Below are 14,573 nucleotides of genomic sequence, written 5' to 3'. Positions count from 1 at the left end.
ACAAGTTAGATTATTATTATTATTATTATTATTATTAGTGGTAGAATACTGTTAAGGAAACCCATATAGATTGTGTATCTTTTTAAATGTCATTTTTGCTTCTAAAAGGAAGATTCTTTTTCGTTCTTCGAAGCATTAAATATATATGTATGTCTTTGGTCTAAAACAAGTAAGATAAACTGTCGAAGGGTCTTGAGTTCATTATGTATAAAACCTTTCAAGTTTATTACTTGAAATCTTTTATGTTTTATTATATGTTTATAGTATAAGATACTATTTGTACAATTCTCTGTAATATCTCGATGTAACCTCATTCTTCCAGAGAAAGGGGCTCACACACATAAATTCAAGGACTACACATCACATGCACACGCATGCGCACACACACAATCTTATCTTTGGCCTGGCTCCGCCCAAGGCACCTTGTTCTAGCCAATCTAGATGTTAATGGCATGGCTCGTTCCAATAGCTAGCGTCTCCGCCCCTCAGAGTGGAACTCTTCCGAGCTCCTTGTGCACCCGAACCGTGTGCAAAGCCAATAATCTTTCTTTTCAGGATACGGGTCCCCTTCGGGCTCCGCCCTAGGTACTTTTTAGATCTCCACGCATGCTCAACCTCTGACCTTACGGTCCTAGTGCAACGTTTGCTCACGTTACTATTTTGCACACAGACCGTAAATTGGTGCCGCTTGCACCTCCGACCGAGGCCCTTAAAAACGCGTGTTTTGGCCTCTCTCGTCGGACAACGTCCCTCTCCTGAACCCCTCAGAGACGTGCAGACTACGAGGAGTACGCAATTCGTTAGGCACGTTTCAGTTCAGGAACTTATCACGAAGAAGTCTCTAGTTGTCCATCCTTCTGCCTTCCAACCTCTCTGCCTCTACGGAGGCCTGCCTACTCAATCTCTTGGTTACCTACCTCACTACCTTGGTTTACCCAGTACTTGGCAATCTGTTTCCGAAAGCTCGATGGCTCAGCCAGGGTTCTCCCATAATTGCTGGTCGGCTTAGGAAACTGACGGTCGAAGTACTACCCTACCTAATCCTCACGGTAACTTGGCAATCTGTTTCTGAAAGCAAGACGGTTCAGCCAGGGTTCTCCCATAATTGCTGGTCTGCTTAGGAAACTGACGGCTAAAGTTACCTCCTTCCGAACTTGGCAATCTACTTCCGAAAGCTTCGCTTCAGCCCGGACTCGCTCCAGAAACTGCTGGCAAGCTTAGGAAAGTTGACGGCTAAAGTTCTGTCGCACCCCTATTTGATGTGTGTTTTGACAGACTCTAAGTTCATTGCTTAGCTGGCCTAAAACGCACCGGTAGATCAAATAGTTACTCCCTGTTTGATGTCTGTTCGCAGACCGGTAGATCAAACGGTAAACCCTTACACCTTCCTTGTTTGATGTCTGTTCGCAGACCGGTAGATCAAACGGTAACCTTAATTCCTTCTGGTAACCAACTTTGTTCAGACGGTAACCTTTACACCTACCCTGTTTGATGTCTGTTCGCAGACCGGTAGATCAAACGGTAACCTGTTCCTAACCTCTGGTAGCCTACCCTATTTGATGTCTGTTCGCAGACCGGTAGATCAAATAGTATACCTCTTACCTACCTACCCACTAGGACTGATTCGTGCCCTCCCAGTCTAGTGCAGTTTTGTTTTATTTTGTGAAAAGTGCTACAGTCAAGTTTGTGTTTATCAGTGACATTTAGTGAGTTATATTTACTACCTATTGGAACGTCGCCACGTAAGTTAAAACTCTTTTATATAAATAGACACAGTACTTACACTACCGCCCCGGCTCTGGTTCTTGTAATTTGTTTAGAGCCAATAAACTGCAGGCTTACTGCAAGGAACATATTTCTCGAGTTTTGTTTCAAGAGATATCCCAAAGGATTGTTTGGTTATCAAACCTTAATCAGGATAACGATTCCATTGTTTCCATTAGAAGTTAAGTCTTGGCCACGGCCAACGCTACCGTGTAATACTAAGATTCTTCAGACTGTTTTTGTTAGCTGAGTTCCTGTTTCCAGTATAACTTTGCCGCTCGAGTTATAGTTGGTGTTTTGCAGAAACTTTGGTTGACTAAATAGAAGTATTTTGGTAAATTACAAAACTCTCTTGTGTGGGTGCCGGTCTACGCAAACGCATACCGCCGGCCCGCCACATAATTTGGTGGCAGCGGTGGGATCTGTAACCAAAATTTGGTGTCAGCTTTGTGGGATATCTTGAACAACCTAGGATATCTTGAACAACCTAGGATATCTTGAACAACCTAGGATATCTTGAACAACCTAGGATATCTTGAACAACCTAGGATATCTTGAACAACCTAGGATATCTTGAACATCTCTAGGATATCTTGAACAACCTAGGATATCGTGAACTTTTGCACAGCCTTAGGATATCAGGAATAATCGTGACATCGTAAACTTCGATACCAGTTTAAGTTATTTAAGTGAACTGTGTTTTGTGCATGTGCATTTTGCATGTGTGATATTTATTGTGTGCTGAAAGTTTTTTTTTCATCTGTTTAACTTTCATTCCATCCTCCTTGGCGGAAGCGAAAAAGGGAAAAGGACGCTTTTGTTGTTTGACTGGCCATCAATCAGCAAAACATCCTGCTCACTGTATCGTGACGCCAAACGCACATTAGTGATTTCAGTTCATTAGTGTTTGAATAAGTGCAGTGCATTTTAGTGTTGAAATTAGGCATTTAAAGCCCCATACAGGTGATAAACTCATCGTGAATTTAGATTTAGTTAGGTTAAGTGAGAAATTCCTCTCAGAAACCGTTATTGCTCAAACCTTCGAGTTTTCGCAAATCTAAGAGGTTCATTTATTTAATTTGTTGTTTCCACATAGAAACGTAATTTGAATTTTTAATCATGGCAGAAGCTGACGGAAGTAACGTACAGCCAGAATATGTTAAAGTTTCTCAGGCAATTCAGGTTATTGCAGAACCATTTACAGGAGATCGTTCTAAGTTAAGGCAATTTATTGATAGTTGTGAAATTGCTCAAGGGTTAGTTAACCCCCGTGATAAACCTGTATTATTGAAGTTTATTAAGTCGAAAATTTTAGGAGAACCTAGAAATCGTATTTTAGTTAGATTGAACGTAGATACTTGGGAAGCAGTCAAGACAATTTTAGAAGAGAATTATGCTACACATAGATCTATTGATTATTATGCTTGTTTATTGTTTTCTGCCAGGCAAGGCAAAAATGAGGGTATTAGCTCATGGGCTAGCAAATTAGATACAATTCGAGCTGATCTGAAAGCTGCTGCTTCGAAAATATGTCGTGAAACTGAAAGAGCTGGTGCTCATTCACTTATTGATCATTTGACAAAAGCATCTTTTGTCCAGGGAATTAGCGATCCCCGCATTCAAACAGTAATTCGTGGTAAAAGTACAGAAGATGATAGTTTCGCTCAATTAGTAGATTTCGCTCTAGTTGAAGAATCGCACATATTGTCTCAGAGACGAAAGCCATTAGATTCCAAGAATGAAGATAGGGCAAATTCTTCAAATCATAACCATAAGTCAGAGAAGAAAGGAAATAGGAAATTTTCCCAGAAAAAGCATTCTGAAAGTAAATCTAGAGATTCTCATAACTCTTCTCATTCCCGTAAGGATAGTAGAAATTTTAGGAAAAAGGTTCATTGTTTAGAAGATTGCGATCATTCAGTAGACTCGCATGAAGAACCGCATGATAAACATTGTAGTGAAAATAGTGACAAATTTGAGGATTCCAATTCTTGTTGTGTTTTACGTTGTACACACTCCTATCATTGTCGTGCAAAGCGTAACCATACTTGTGCGAAGAAGCGTATCCATGTTTGTACCCGGCAGAACCGTAGTTCTCCGCATCGCCGAACGCGAAGTCGCTCCCCGCGCTGTTCTCATCACCGTCAAACGCGCAGTCCTTCTCCGCGTAGTTCTCGTTGCCGCAAAACGCGAAGCCGTTCTCCGCGTCGCATTCAGCGTCGCCCAGCGCGAGATCCTTCTCCGCGCCGTTCTCAGTGTCATCGCCCAGCGTGTACTCATTCTCCGCGTCGCACTCAGCGTCGCCGATCGCATAGTCATTCTCCGCGTCGCACTCAGCATCGCCCAGCGCGTAGTCCTTCTCCGCGTCGCCCAGTGTATGTGTGTCCCCAGCGCCGTACACCGCGCAAACTTTCTCCGCGACCAAAACCGAATAATGTCTCACCGCGTCGTCATCCCGTCGTTGACACGCATGATTGTGAATTGAAAGAGAAATGCCGTGCTGACCACAGCACCAAGCCAAAATCTTGTAGCAAGAATAAGTCTTTATGTTGTTTATCGAAACACAACTCCTCAAAAGTTAAATTAGAGAAACGTGTTGATAGTAATAGAAATCAGAATGATAATGTTAAGAAGATTTTCCTTTGTTCCACTGAACAAACGAGTAATAATTGTACGAAGGTGTCCCCACCTCAGAAACCTGATCGAAATTCTGTTAAGTCTGATACAATTGGACGTTACGCCCAATTATGCGAATGTTCCACTAAGAGTATAATAGATGAAAAGGGTAAAATTAAAGTTCGAATGATGGATTTAAATAAGAATCACGAAATGTTATTAGATTCAGGCTCAGATCTATCGCTTATTAAGTATAGCCATTTACGTGAGTCAATGTTGAGAAAGATACATAGATGTGACTCCACTCCAGTGCATGGATTCAATAATTTTCATGCCCATACTTTAGGTACATTAGATCTTAGATTAGAAATAGGCAAGAATAGAGTGACTCATACTTTTCATGTAATGCGTAGTGATTTATTACCTCCTAATGTAGCAGGTATAATAGGCAGAGATTTTCTTCTTGAACATCATTGTGTAATTTCGTATGACGGACAAGCTGAATTGAAAATTGATGTAGGAACTAAAGTAAAGATCCCAGCACGTACCGAAAAACTAATTGAAGTTAAGACTGAAAATAATGGGATAGGATTTTTGTCCAAACGTACGTTGGCAGACGGTGTATTCCTGCCAGACGCTATAGTTAAAGCATCCGATAACAAATGTGTAACTAGCATTTTGAATTTGACTGAAAATGAGGTAGACGTACAAATTCCTCCAATCTCTTTAGATTTTGAACCACTCCTTGATATGACAAAATCTCATAGTGTTTGTGCATTGAGCAAATCTGACAATGCAAGTCAAACTAAAGGATTAAAATCGCGTTTAGAATTACTTAGGCAGAACTTGCGATTAGACCATTTGAATCCAGAAGAGAAAGCGTTAATACTGTCGCATTGTGAAGAATATCATGATTTATTTTATTTAGAGGGAGACAAACTCTCCTATACTGATGTGATTGAACATAACATCCCCATTCATCCCGACAAACGAGGTACAGTCGTGACTCAGAAACCGTACCGTATTCCCGAGGTACATAAGGCAGAAGTACAAAATCAAATCGATAAGATGTTAGATGAAGGTATAATTTCCCCAAGCAAGAGTCCTTGGAATTTTCCGATATTAATAGTGCAAAAAAAGATGGACGCATCAGGCAAACCTAAGATTCGTATATGTTTAGATTTTCGTAGGCTTAATCAGATTACTATTGGAGATAGCTTTCCTTTACCGAATATTACAGAAATACTAGATCAGTTAGGGCAATCGAAATACTTTACGACCTTGGATTTAGCCAGTTCGTACCAACAGATTAGAATTAAACCTGAAGACCGTAGTAAGACCGCCTTCAGTACACCATATGGTCATTATGAGTATAATCGCATGAGCTTTGGATTATGCGGTGCCCCCGCAACATTTCAGAGAATGATGAATATTGTTCTATCCGGATTGCAAGGATTAAAGTGTTTTTCGTATTTAGACGATTGTTGTATTTATAGTAGAGACTTAAAGGACCATATGTCAAGATTGAAACTTGTATTTGATAGGTTTCGAACCTACAACCTCAAACTTCAGCCTGATAAGTGTGAATTTCTTAGAAAAGAAGTAACATATTTAGGACATCAAATAACAGATCAAGGTCTGAAGCCAGACCCTCGCTTAATTGAGAAAGTGTTACATTTTCCGCATCCGAAAAATGTCAAGCAATTGCGTGGATTTTTAGGATTAAGTTCTTATTACCGTAGATTTATTGAAGGCTATAGCAATATAGCCAAACCTCTCACTCTTTTGTTAAAGAAAGATGTTCCATTCAAGTGGGAAACTAAACAAGAACTAGCGTTCCAGACTTTGAAGGAAAAATTGACATCACCACCTCTCCTTCAATATCCTGACATGAGCCGTCCCTTTATTATTACCTGTGACGCCTCAGAAGTCGCAATTGGAGCTATCTTGTCTCAGGGCCGAATTGGTCAAGACAAACCAATCGCTTACGCTAGTCGTACACTTAATAATGCTGAAAAAAATTACTCCACAACCGAACGTGAATTACTTGCGATAGTTTGGGCTGCCAAACTATTCCGCCCATACATCTTTGGAAAGGAAACCACCTTTGTGACTGACCATAAACCTTTGCTTTGGGTGTTTAGTGTAAAAGATCCTAGTAGTAGACTTTTAAGATGGAGAATTAAGTTAGAAGAATATAATTATAAGATTGTTTACAAAGCAGGTGTCCGTAATACCAATGCTGATGCATTGAGTCGTATTGCATATTTAGATCCCGATCCAGAAGGTCAACCTTCTACCCTTGACGAAGAAACAAAGAGTAGGATTCTGAAAGAGTTTCACAACCTTCCTACCGGTGGACACCAAGGAATTCATCGAACTATAGCTAAAATCAAATCGTACTTAGAATTGAACAATATCGATCCGAAATCTTGGAAAAGACTAAACACCGATGTCGAAGAATACATAAAGAAATGTGAGTCGTGTCAAAAGAACAAACTCACCCAACCTAATGTCAAACTTCCCATGGTTTTGACCACCACTCCTGAAGTAGTATTTGAGAAATGTGCTTTAGATCTTGTAGGGCCGTTTCCTGAGAGTTCTCTCGGAAACAAATACATCTTAACATGCCAAGATGAATTATCGAAATATCTAGTGACCATTCCCCTACAGCAACAAGATGCAGAAACCGTAGCTCAAGCCTTTGTGACTAAATTTGTTTGTGTTTTCGGTATACCTCAAACCATTTTAACCGATCAAGGTACTAATTTTATGAGCGATACCTTTAAGAAGATGTGTCGCATGTTCCAGATTAGGAAACTACATACTAGTGCATTCCACCCTCAGACTAACTTCGTTGAAAGAGTTCATAGATCTCTTGCTGAGTATCTGAGGCATTATGTGTCTGAAAATCAACTGGACTGGGACGTCTGGTTGCCATACGCTGCTTTTGCTTACAATACAACTCCGCATTCAGTAACTAACTATACTCCACACGAGTTGATGTTTGGCCGGATGGCTAACATCCCTGGTATATTACAGAAACAAAGTACCGACATTAATTACGCGTATGATGATTACATCAAAACCCTAAAGCAGAAGCTTCAGAACAGTTACGAGTTAGCTAGATCAAAATTGAAACAATCTAAGATTAAAAACAAAGAACAATATGATAAGACCGCCTCTCATAAAGAACAATTGTTTAAAGTAGGCGATCAAGTGTTACTTAAAGATGAATCTGTTCGAAGAGGACGATCCAAGAAATTGGGTTCACAGTGGATCGGTCCATACAAAGTAGTTAAAATTAAAGGTGTTAATTGTACTATTGCTAATCGAAGAAGAACATTTGTAGTTCATGCTAATAGGTTAAAGTTATATTATTAGTAGATAATATTAGTAGGTAGTGTAGTTTCCGTTCTTGTTCGCAGCCATCATGAGACATCCTCTCTCCTTGTCTGCTTGCTTGATTATATATATATAAAAACTTTTGGTTATATGTTCTGTTTATTCTCATCTAGAACTTTAAATAAGTGTAATCACCCGAAAACTCCACAAGGTTGAGCAAATTAAAAAATACATACATGGTGAAAAACCAAAGAGGAATATTTAATTAACTTCATAAATTTAATTTGGTTGTTTGAAATCTAAAAATTCTAATTTTGGTATTTCAGATGTTAATTATCAATGACTCTTATTTAATTATTTACGATAATTAAATCAGATGTCATTTCATATGTTAATTATTATCAAATAGTCTTTTGAAAACTATTCATGACACTGTGTTGTCTATTAAACGTAGTCAATACTTGTAGTCAGACATATATGAATTTGCATGTTATACATTAATAAAATTATCTTGGTCCATTATTATCATCAATCAGAAAATTCTTGGTTATGTTATTAGTTTACCTTTGACTGATGATTTAAGATTTAATATGTATAAATTAATTCCATTTTAAAGACAATAAGTATTTCTTTATACGTCCGTATTTTATTATTGAAGTATTAAAGCAATCTTACCATAATATTGTAAAATTGATGAACATATGTTTAATATTTGTAAGAAATTAACTTTAGATAAAAACTGTAAAGCTTATGGTCCAAATTCCTTAATCAGTTCTCAGGAAATATATGTAAGTAACAGTACAAGTAAAGATTTGCTTCCACTACTAAATGATAGCATTGATTGTTGTATATTCTCAAACTCAAAGATCAATATTAAGAATATGGAATTTACTTTACCGTTAAATCATATCATACACAAAGTAACAGATTTACAATATGCCAGCCATCGTGTTGAGGATGTTGAAAAATTAATTAATGAACAAGAATGGCAGATAAGACAAAGTAATCATGTATTTTCTTATTCTATTTTGACTTATATAATCATGTTTAGCATTTTGATATTTCTTTGTGTGTATTGTAGTTTTAAGTTTAATTGTTGTAGACATAGGAATAAATGGTGTAATTCAGACTGTATCAGAACCATATGTTTTAAGCCAACAATCATTGCAGGTGTACAATCAAATAGTCCAGCTCTTAATGCTACTTATCGAGCTGCATCTGGTGAAATAACTTTTAACGAGGAATCACAAGATGATGATTCACCTCATCTCAATCAGAGAGTTACTAGGTCTAGGAACTATCGTAAAATTTAATTTTGGAATTTTTTTTCTTTTTCTCTCAAATTTTGATTGTGGTTAGTACGAAAAATTTTTGCCTTACAGTTAAAACTTAAATTTTTGCCTTCCAGTTAAAATTTTTCTTTCCCTAGGAGGAAGGACTGTAGTGGGACCGCAAATTCGCCATTTCTTTTTGCGAATTAATATTCTTTTTTTTTCATTTTTAAAAACCTGCAACAGAATTCGTATTCATTTACTTCTTTAAAATACAAATTCGTGTTGAGTGTTCTTTTTTTTCCCTAGCTGGAAACCAGACATTCTGTCTGCCTTCACGAGTTCCCCCTGTCTGACCTGTAGGTCAACAGCAGTTAAGATAAACATTCTCCCCTTCTGGTTCGATACAGAAGCTTGGTTCTTTTTCTATATTGATGTAGTCTTTTAACAAGTTAGATTATTATTATTATTATTATTATTATTAGTGGTAGAATACTGTTAAGGAAACCCATATAGATTGTGTATCTTTTTAAATGTCATTTTTGCTTCTAAAAGGAAGATTCTTTTTCGTTCTTCGAAGCATTAAATATATATGTATGTCTTTGGTCTAAAACAAGTAAGATAAACTGTCGAAGGGTCTTGAGTTCATTATGTATAAAACCTTTCAAGTTTATTACTTGAAATCTTTTATGTTTTATTATATGTTTATAGTATAAGATACTATTTGTACAATTCTCTGTAATATCTCGATGTAACCTCATTCTTCCAGAGAAAGGGGCTCACACACATAAATTCAAGGACTACACATCACATGCACACGCATGCGCACACACACAATCTTATCTTTGGCCTGGCTCCGCCCAAGGCACCTTGTTCTAGCCAATCTAGATGTTAATGGCATGGCTCGTTCCAATAGCTAGCGTCTCCGCCCCTCAGAGTGGAACTCTTCCGAGCTCCTTGTGCACCCGAACCGTGTGCAAAGCCAATAATCTTTCTTTTCAGGATACGGGTCCCCTTCGGGCTCCGCCCTAGGTACTTTTTAGATCTCCACGCATGCTCAACCTCTGACCTTACGGTCCTAGTGCAACGTTTGCTCACGTTACTATTTTGCACACAGACCGTAAATTGGTGCCGCTTGCACCTCCGACCGAGGCCCTTAAAAACGCGTGTTTTGGCCTCTCTCGTCGGACAACGTCCCTCTCCTGAACCCCTCAGAGACGTGCAGACTACGAGGAGTACGCAATTCGTTAGGCACGTTTCAGTTCAGGAACTTATCACGAAGAAGTCTCTAGTTGTCCATCCTTCTGCCTTCCAACCTCTCTGCCTCTACGGAGGCCTGCCTACTCAATCTCTTGGTTACCTACCTCACTACCTTGGTTTACCCAGTACTTGGCAATCTGTTTCCGAAAGCTCGATGGCTCAGCCAGGGTTCTCCCATAATTGCTGGTCGGCTTAGGAAACTGACGGTCGAAGTACTACCCTACCTAATCCTCACGGTAACTTGGCAATCTGTTTCTGAAAGCAAGACGGTTCAGCCAGGGTTCTCCCATAATTGCTGGTCTGCTTAGGAAACTGACGGCTAAAGTTACCTCCTTCCGAACTTGGCAATCTACTTCCGAAAGCTTCGCTTCAGCCCGGACTCGCTCCAGAAACTGCTGGCAAGCTTAGGAAAGTTGACGGCTAAAGTTCTGTCGCACCCCTATTTGATGTGTGTTTTGACAGACTCTAAGTTCATTGCTTAGCTGGCCTAAAACGCACCGGTAGATCAAATAGTTACTCCCTGTTTGATGTCTGTTCGCAGACCGGTAGATCAAACGGTAAACCCTTACACCTTCCTTGTTTGATGTCTGTTCGCAGACCGGTAGATCAAACGGTAACCTTAATTCCTTCTGGTAACCAACTTTGTTCAGACGGTAACCTTTACACCTACCCTGTTTGATGTCTGTTCGCAGACCGGTAGATCAAACGGTAACCTGTTCCTAACCTCTGGTAGCCTACCCTATTTGATGTCTGTTCGCAGACCGGTAGATCAAATAGTATACCTCTTACCTACCTACCCACTAGGACTGATTCGTGCCCTCCCAGTCTAGTGCAGTTTTGTTTTATTTTGTGAAAAGTGCTACAGTCAAGTTTGTGTTTATCAGTGACATTTAGTGAGTTATATTTACTACCTATTGGAACGTCGCCACGTAAGTTAAAACTCTTTTATATAAATAGACACAGTACTTACACTACCGCCCCGGCTCTGGTTCTTGTAATTTGTTTAGAGCCAATAAACTGCAGGCTTACTGCAAGGAACATATTTCTCGAGTTTTGTTTCAAGAGATATCCCAAAGGATTGTTTGGTTATCAAACCTTAATCAGGATAACGATTCCATTGTTTCCATTAGAAGTTAAGTCTTGGCCACGGCCAACGCTACCGTGTAATACTAAGATTCTTCAGACTGTTTTTGTTAGCTGAGTTCCTGTTTCCAGTATAACTTTGCCGCTCGAGTTATAGTTGGTGTTTTGCAGAAACTTTGGTTGACTAAATAGAAGTATTTTGGTAAATTACAAAACTCTCTTGTGTGGGTGCCGGTCTACGCAAACGCATACCGCCGGCCCGCCACACTTCGTTGTAACGAATACACAACCGGAAAGCAAATCCGTACCTTGCCATTGCCCTTCTTATTAATTTTCTCAATTCTTTCTTTTTTTTCCTTAGCCAATAGGGAAAAAGGATTTTAAAAGACATTATCATATATTTTAATTGTGCTTCCTGAATTAGAAAAAGGTCAAAACCTTGTGGCAACATATCTGGTAAGAAGCTAGGAGGGATGTAGCGAAAACAATCAATCCATAATTCTTTTTGCCAATTGTAAATTTGCCTGATAATGTGTGGTCGGGGTAATGCTTGAAAATCTAAGGGAGGAGGACTTCTAGGGGAGGACATTCCACTTGGACAAGAGGGTTGATCGACCTTTTCGAGGACAACGGTGTATTAAAAAAGTGCATTCAATGCCTACCACTAAAACAGATATCCTATGTATAATTTCTTCTGCTGCTGAGGCGATGATGGCCGTGTTGACCGCGATATTCAACGCTTCTTGGACTCTATTTTTAAAATATTCGTATGTATCTCTATCATATGACGTGATATGTAATATATAGAGAGCTCTAGAAATAGCTAAAGTAGTTCCACTGGCTAAATATGTATGTAAATGTTCTTTGGGAAGTCGAGATTGTATGTTAGCAACTATCGAGCAAGCTTCACAAAAATAAGATACAGTTTTACTCATACTTACTTAAGAAATCCAATGATGGGGCGAGTTGTTCCTCAGAACCCCTATTAACCTAGAAAAAGATGCTGAATACAATATTCCTATTTAGTGATCAGATTATTTTATCTCTATTCCTCATATCCGCTATCACATTCGGAATCATTATACTGAATCCCTGCTGTCATTCGTCGTTTTATACCGCTAAAAATATATGCTAAAGTTGGCACAGGACAAAGTTGAATAAAGCTGCGATGATAGGGACATTCCCACTGTATATCTGGCAGAAGTTCCAAATTAATCCCGGGAATCTGCTGCACATTTATTACTACAGATTGTGGAAAATATTCCTGGACTAATGGAACTGTTTGTTCACCTATCACATAAATGATATTTCCGAAGGCTAAACGCTGTTGTAAATGTGCCATAACTTCTTGTTCAGTCCTGATCCCCATTTCCCAAGTAATGTTTGATAAATTTTCGTACATGGAATTGGGAACTACCCATCTTGGGTTCAATTCTCTCCGAGGGTATGGTGTTCGTATAATCTGATGGAATAAACTGATACTGGGTTGTAACAATACCTGTTCTGGTGAGACGGAGATTACGGCAATCTCTCTCATTAGGAAAACTCCATCATTTCCATATATCCCGGTAAAATCCATGGCGTAATACATGGGTTTAGCGTGACCTATAATAAAGTGGAGAGAATTGATAGTTCTGTTAACTGTAATACTGTATGTGACAATCTTCTTCCCTAACTTATTTACTCTTTGGGTTATTTGTTACCTAACTATGGATATAGATATATATAGATGACAAGAAAAAATACAATGATATCTTAGAATGTAAATTAACATGACCGTACGATAATACTTAGTCATAATATGTTCCATTTTTTTTAATTTGCCTGTTTCTCGCCATCTTGCTTAGACACTTGGGGAGAGGTTTTATGGTGTGGTTTCGTAGACCTTTGTTTTCGTAAGGGAGGTGTTTTCGTATCGTTATGCCACCATCCTTCACCCTGATTACTTCTTTGTTTATTGCCTTTACTATTAACTGGTGGTATCTGTGTTAAGCACATACGGGCAATGTGGCCAAAACGGCCACAACGATAGCATTGGATTGCCTCTTTTATCTGTAGGTTTTGTATTTTTGGGTACTGATAATTACGAGGACCCCGGTAACTGTTTTGTTTAGGTTTGCTGTTAGTGGGATTCGATCGAACCCGTATATCGGGGGAAGGAGGAAAACTACCTATTGCTCGTAACCCAGCTTGGGTCTTTGCGGCTTCATACAATTTCAATTGCGATTCCAATGCATCTAATGTTCTACATTCTTTCGTAATAATATATTCTAATGCATCTGGGGGAAGACCCTTTGTAATGTGTCTCATTTTCTCTGTGTCTGTCATATCCTCAGATACCTTCTTACAAAGACGCAATACGGCATACAAATATTCCACGTAACTTTCTGAAGGAATTTTCTTACGCTGGGCAAGCAAGGAATATGGGTCTCCTACTTCTGCCGATGACTTGAAGGCAGTTCGTAATCTCTCAGCAATCGCGTTGAAGTCAGGCAAGGCATTTAATTCATTCATATGCAATTCATACCAATCCCTTGCAGAAGCCTGCAAATAGGCGATAATATAACGTTTCTTTTCCTCAGTCGTCCACCCAAAAATATCTCCAGCCATTTTATAATTTTCTAAAAATGCATTTACATCTTCATGTGGGCGCCCACCAAAACACGCGAGTGCCAACGATGGAACTTTGTTTTGCACGTGCACGATTTGTGATGTTGAATGATCATTGACAAAAGGCTCCATCGTTGAACTTGCACTTTCGTTTCTCTCTTCAGTTTTAAAAATATCCCTAGGGTTTGCGGTATTTTCACAAGTTTTAAAATGACACTTACTTCTGGTAAAAATTGGACTGCTTCGGACGAACTGTTGTCCCTTTTTGGACATCTGGTTAATCCTAGATCGGAATCTAAAGCCGCTGACCAATGTTAGCCTGAAATGAACGGTAATTATTGGTCAGGGTTGGGTGAAATTCCATGACTTCGAAGCATAGCTGAGGATCACTTTATCAATATTAAAACAATATTAAAATCACCTTTATTTATTTCATTAACACTAATTCGTTACGCCCATTGCGTCTTCCCCAGTAACTTCTAAGCTCTAGAATATGATGTTACATAAACAGTGAGTATATTGCTAGTGTAGTCAACAATTTTTCTCTATCTTCTCTTTTACAAACTTAATATTTATATCTATCTCTATTTCCTTACATACACATTATGACCTTAACATAATGAA

Source organism: Thermobia domestica, chromosome 1, assembly GCF_964235325.1.
Source record: "Thermobia domestica chromosome 1, izTheDome1.hap1.1, whole genome shotgun sequence".
NCBI lineage: Eukaryota > Metazoa > Arthropoda > Insecta > Zygentoma > Lepismatidae > Thermobia > Thermobia domestica.
The sequence above is the reverse complement of the archived record's forward strand: the minus strand, read 5'-3'. Positions refer to the sequence as shown.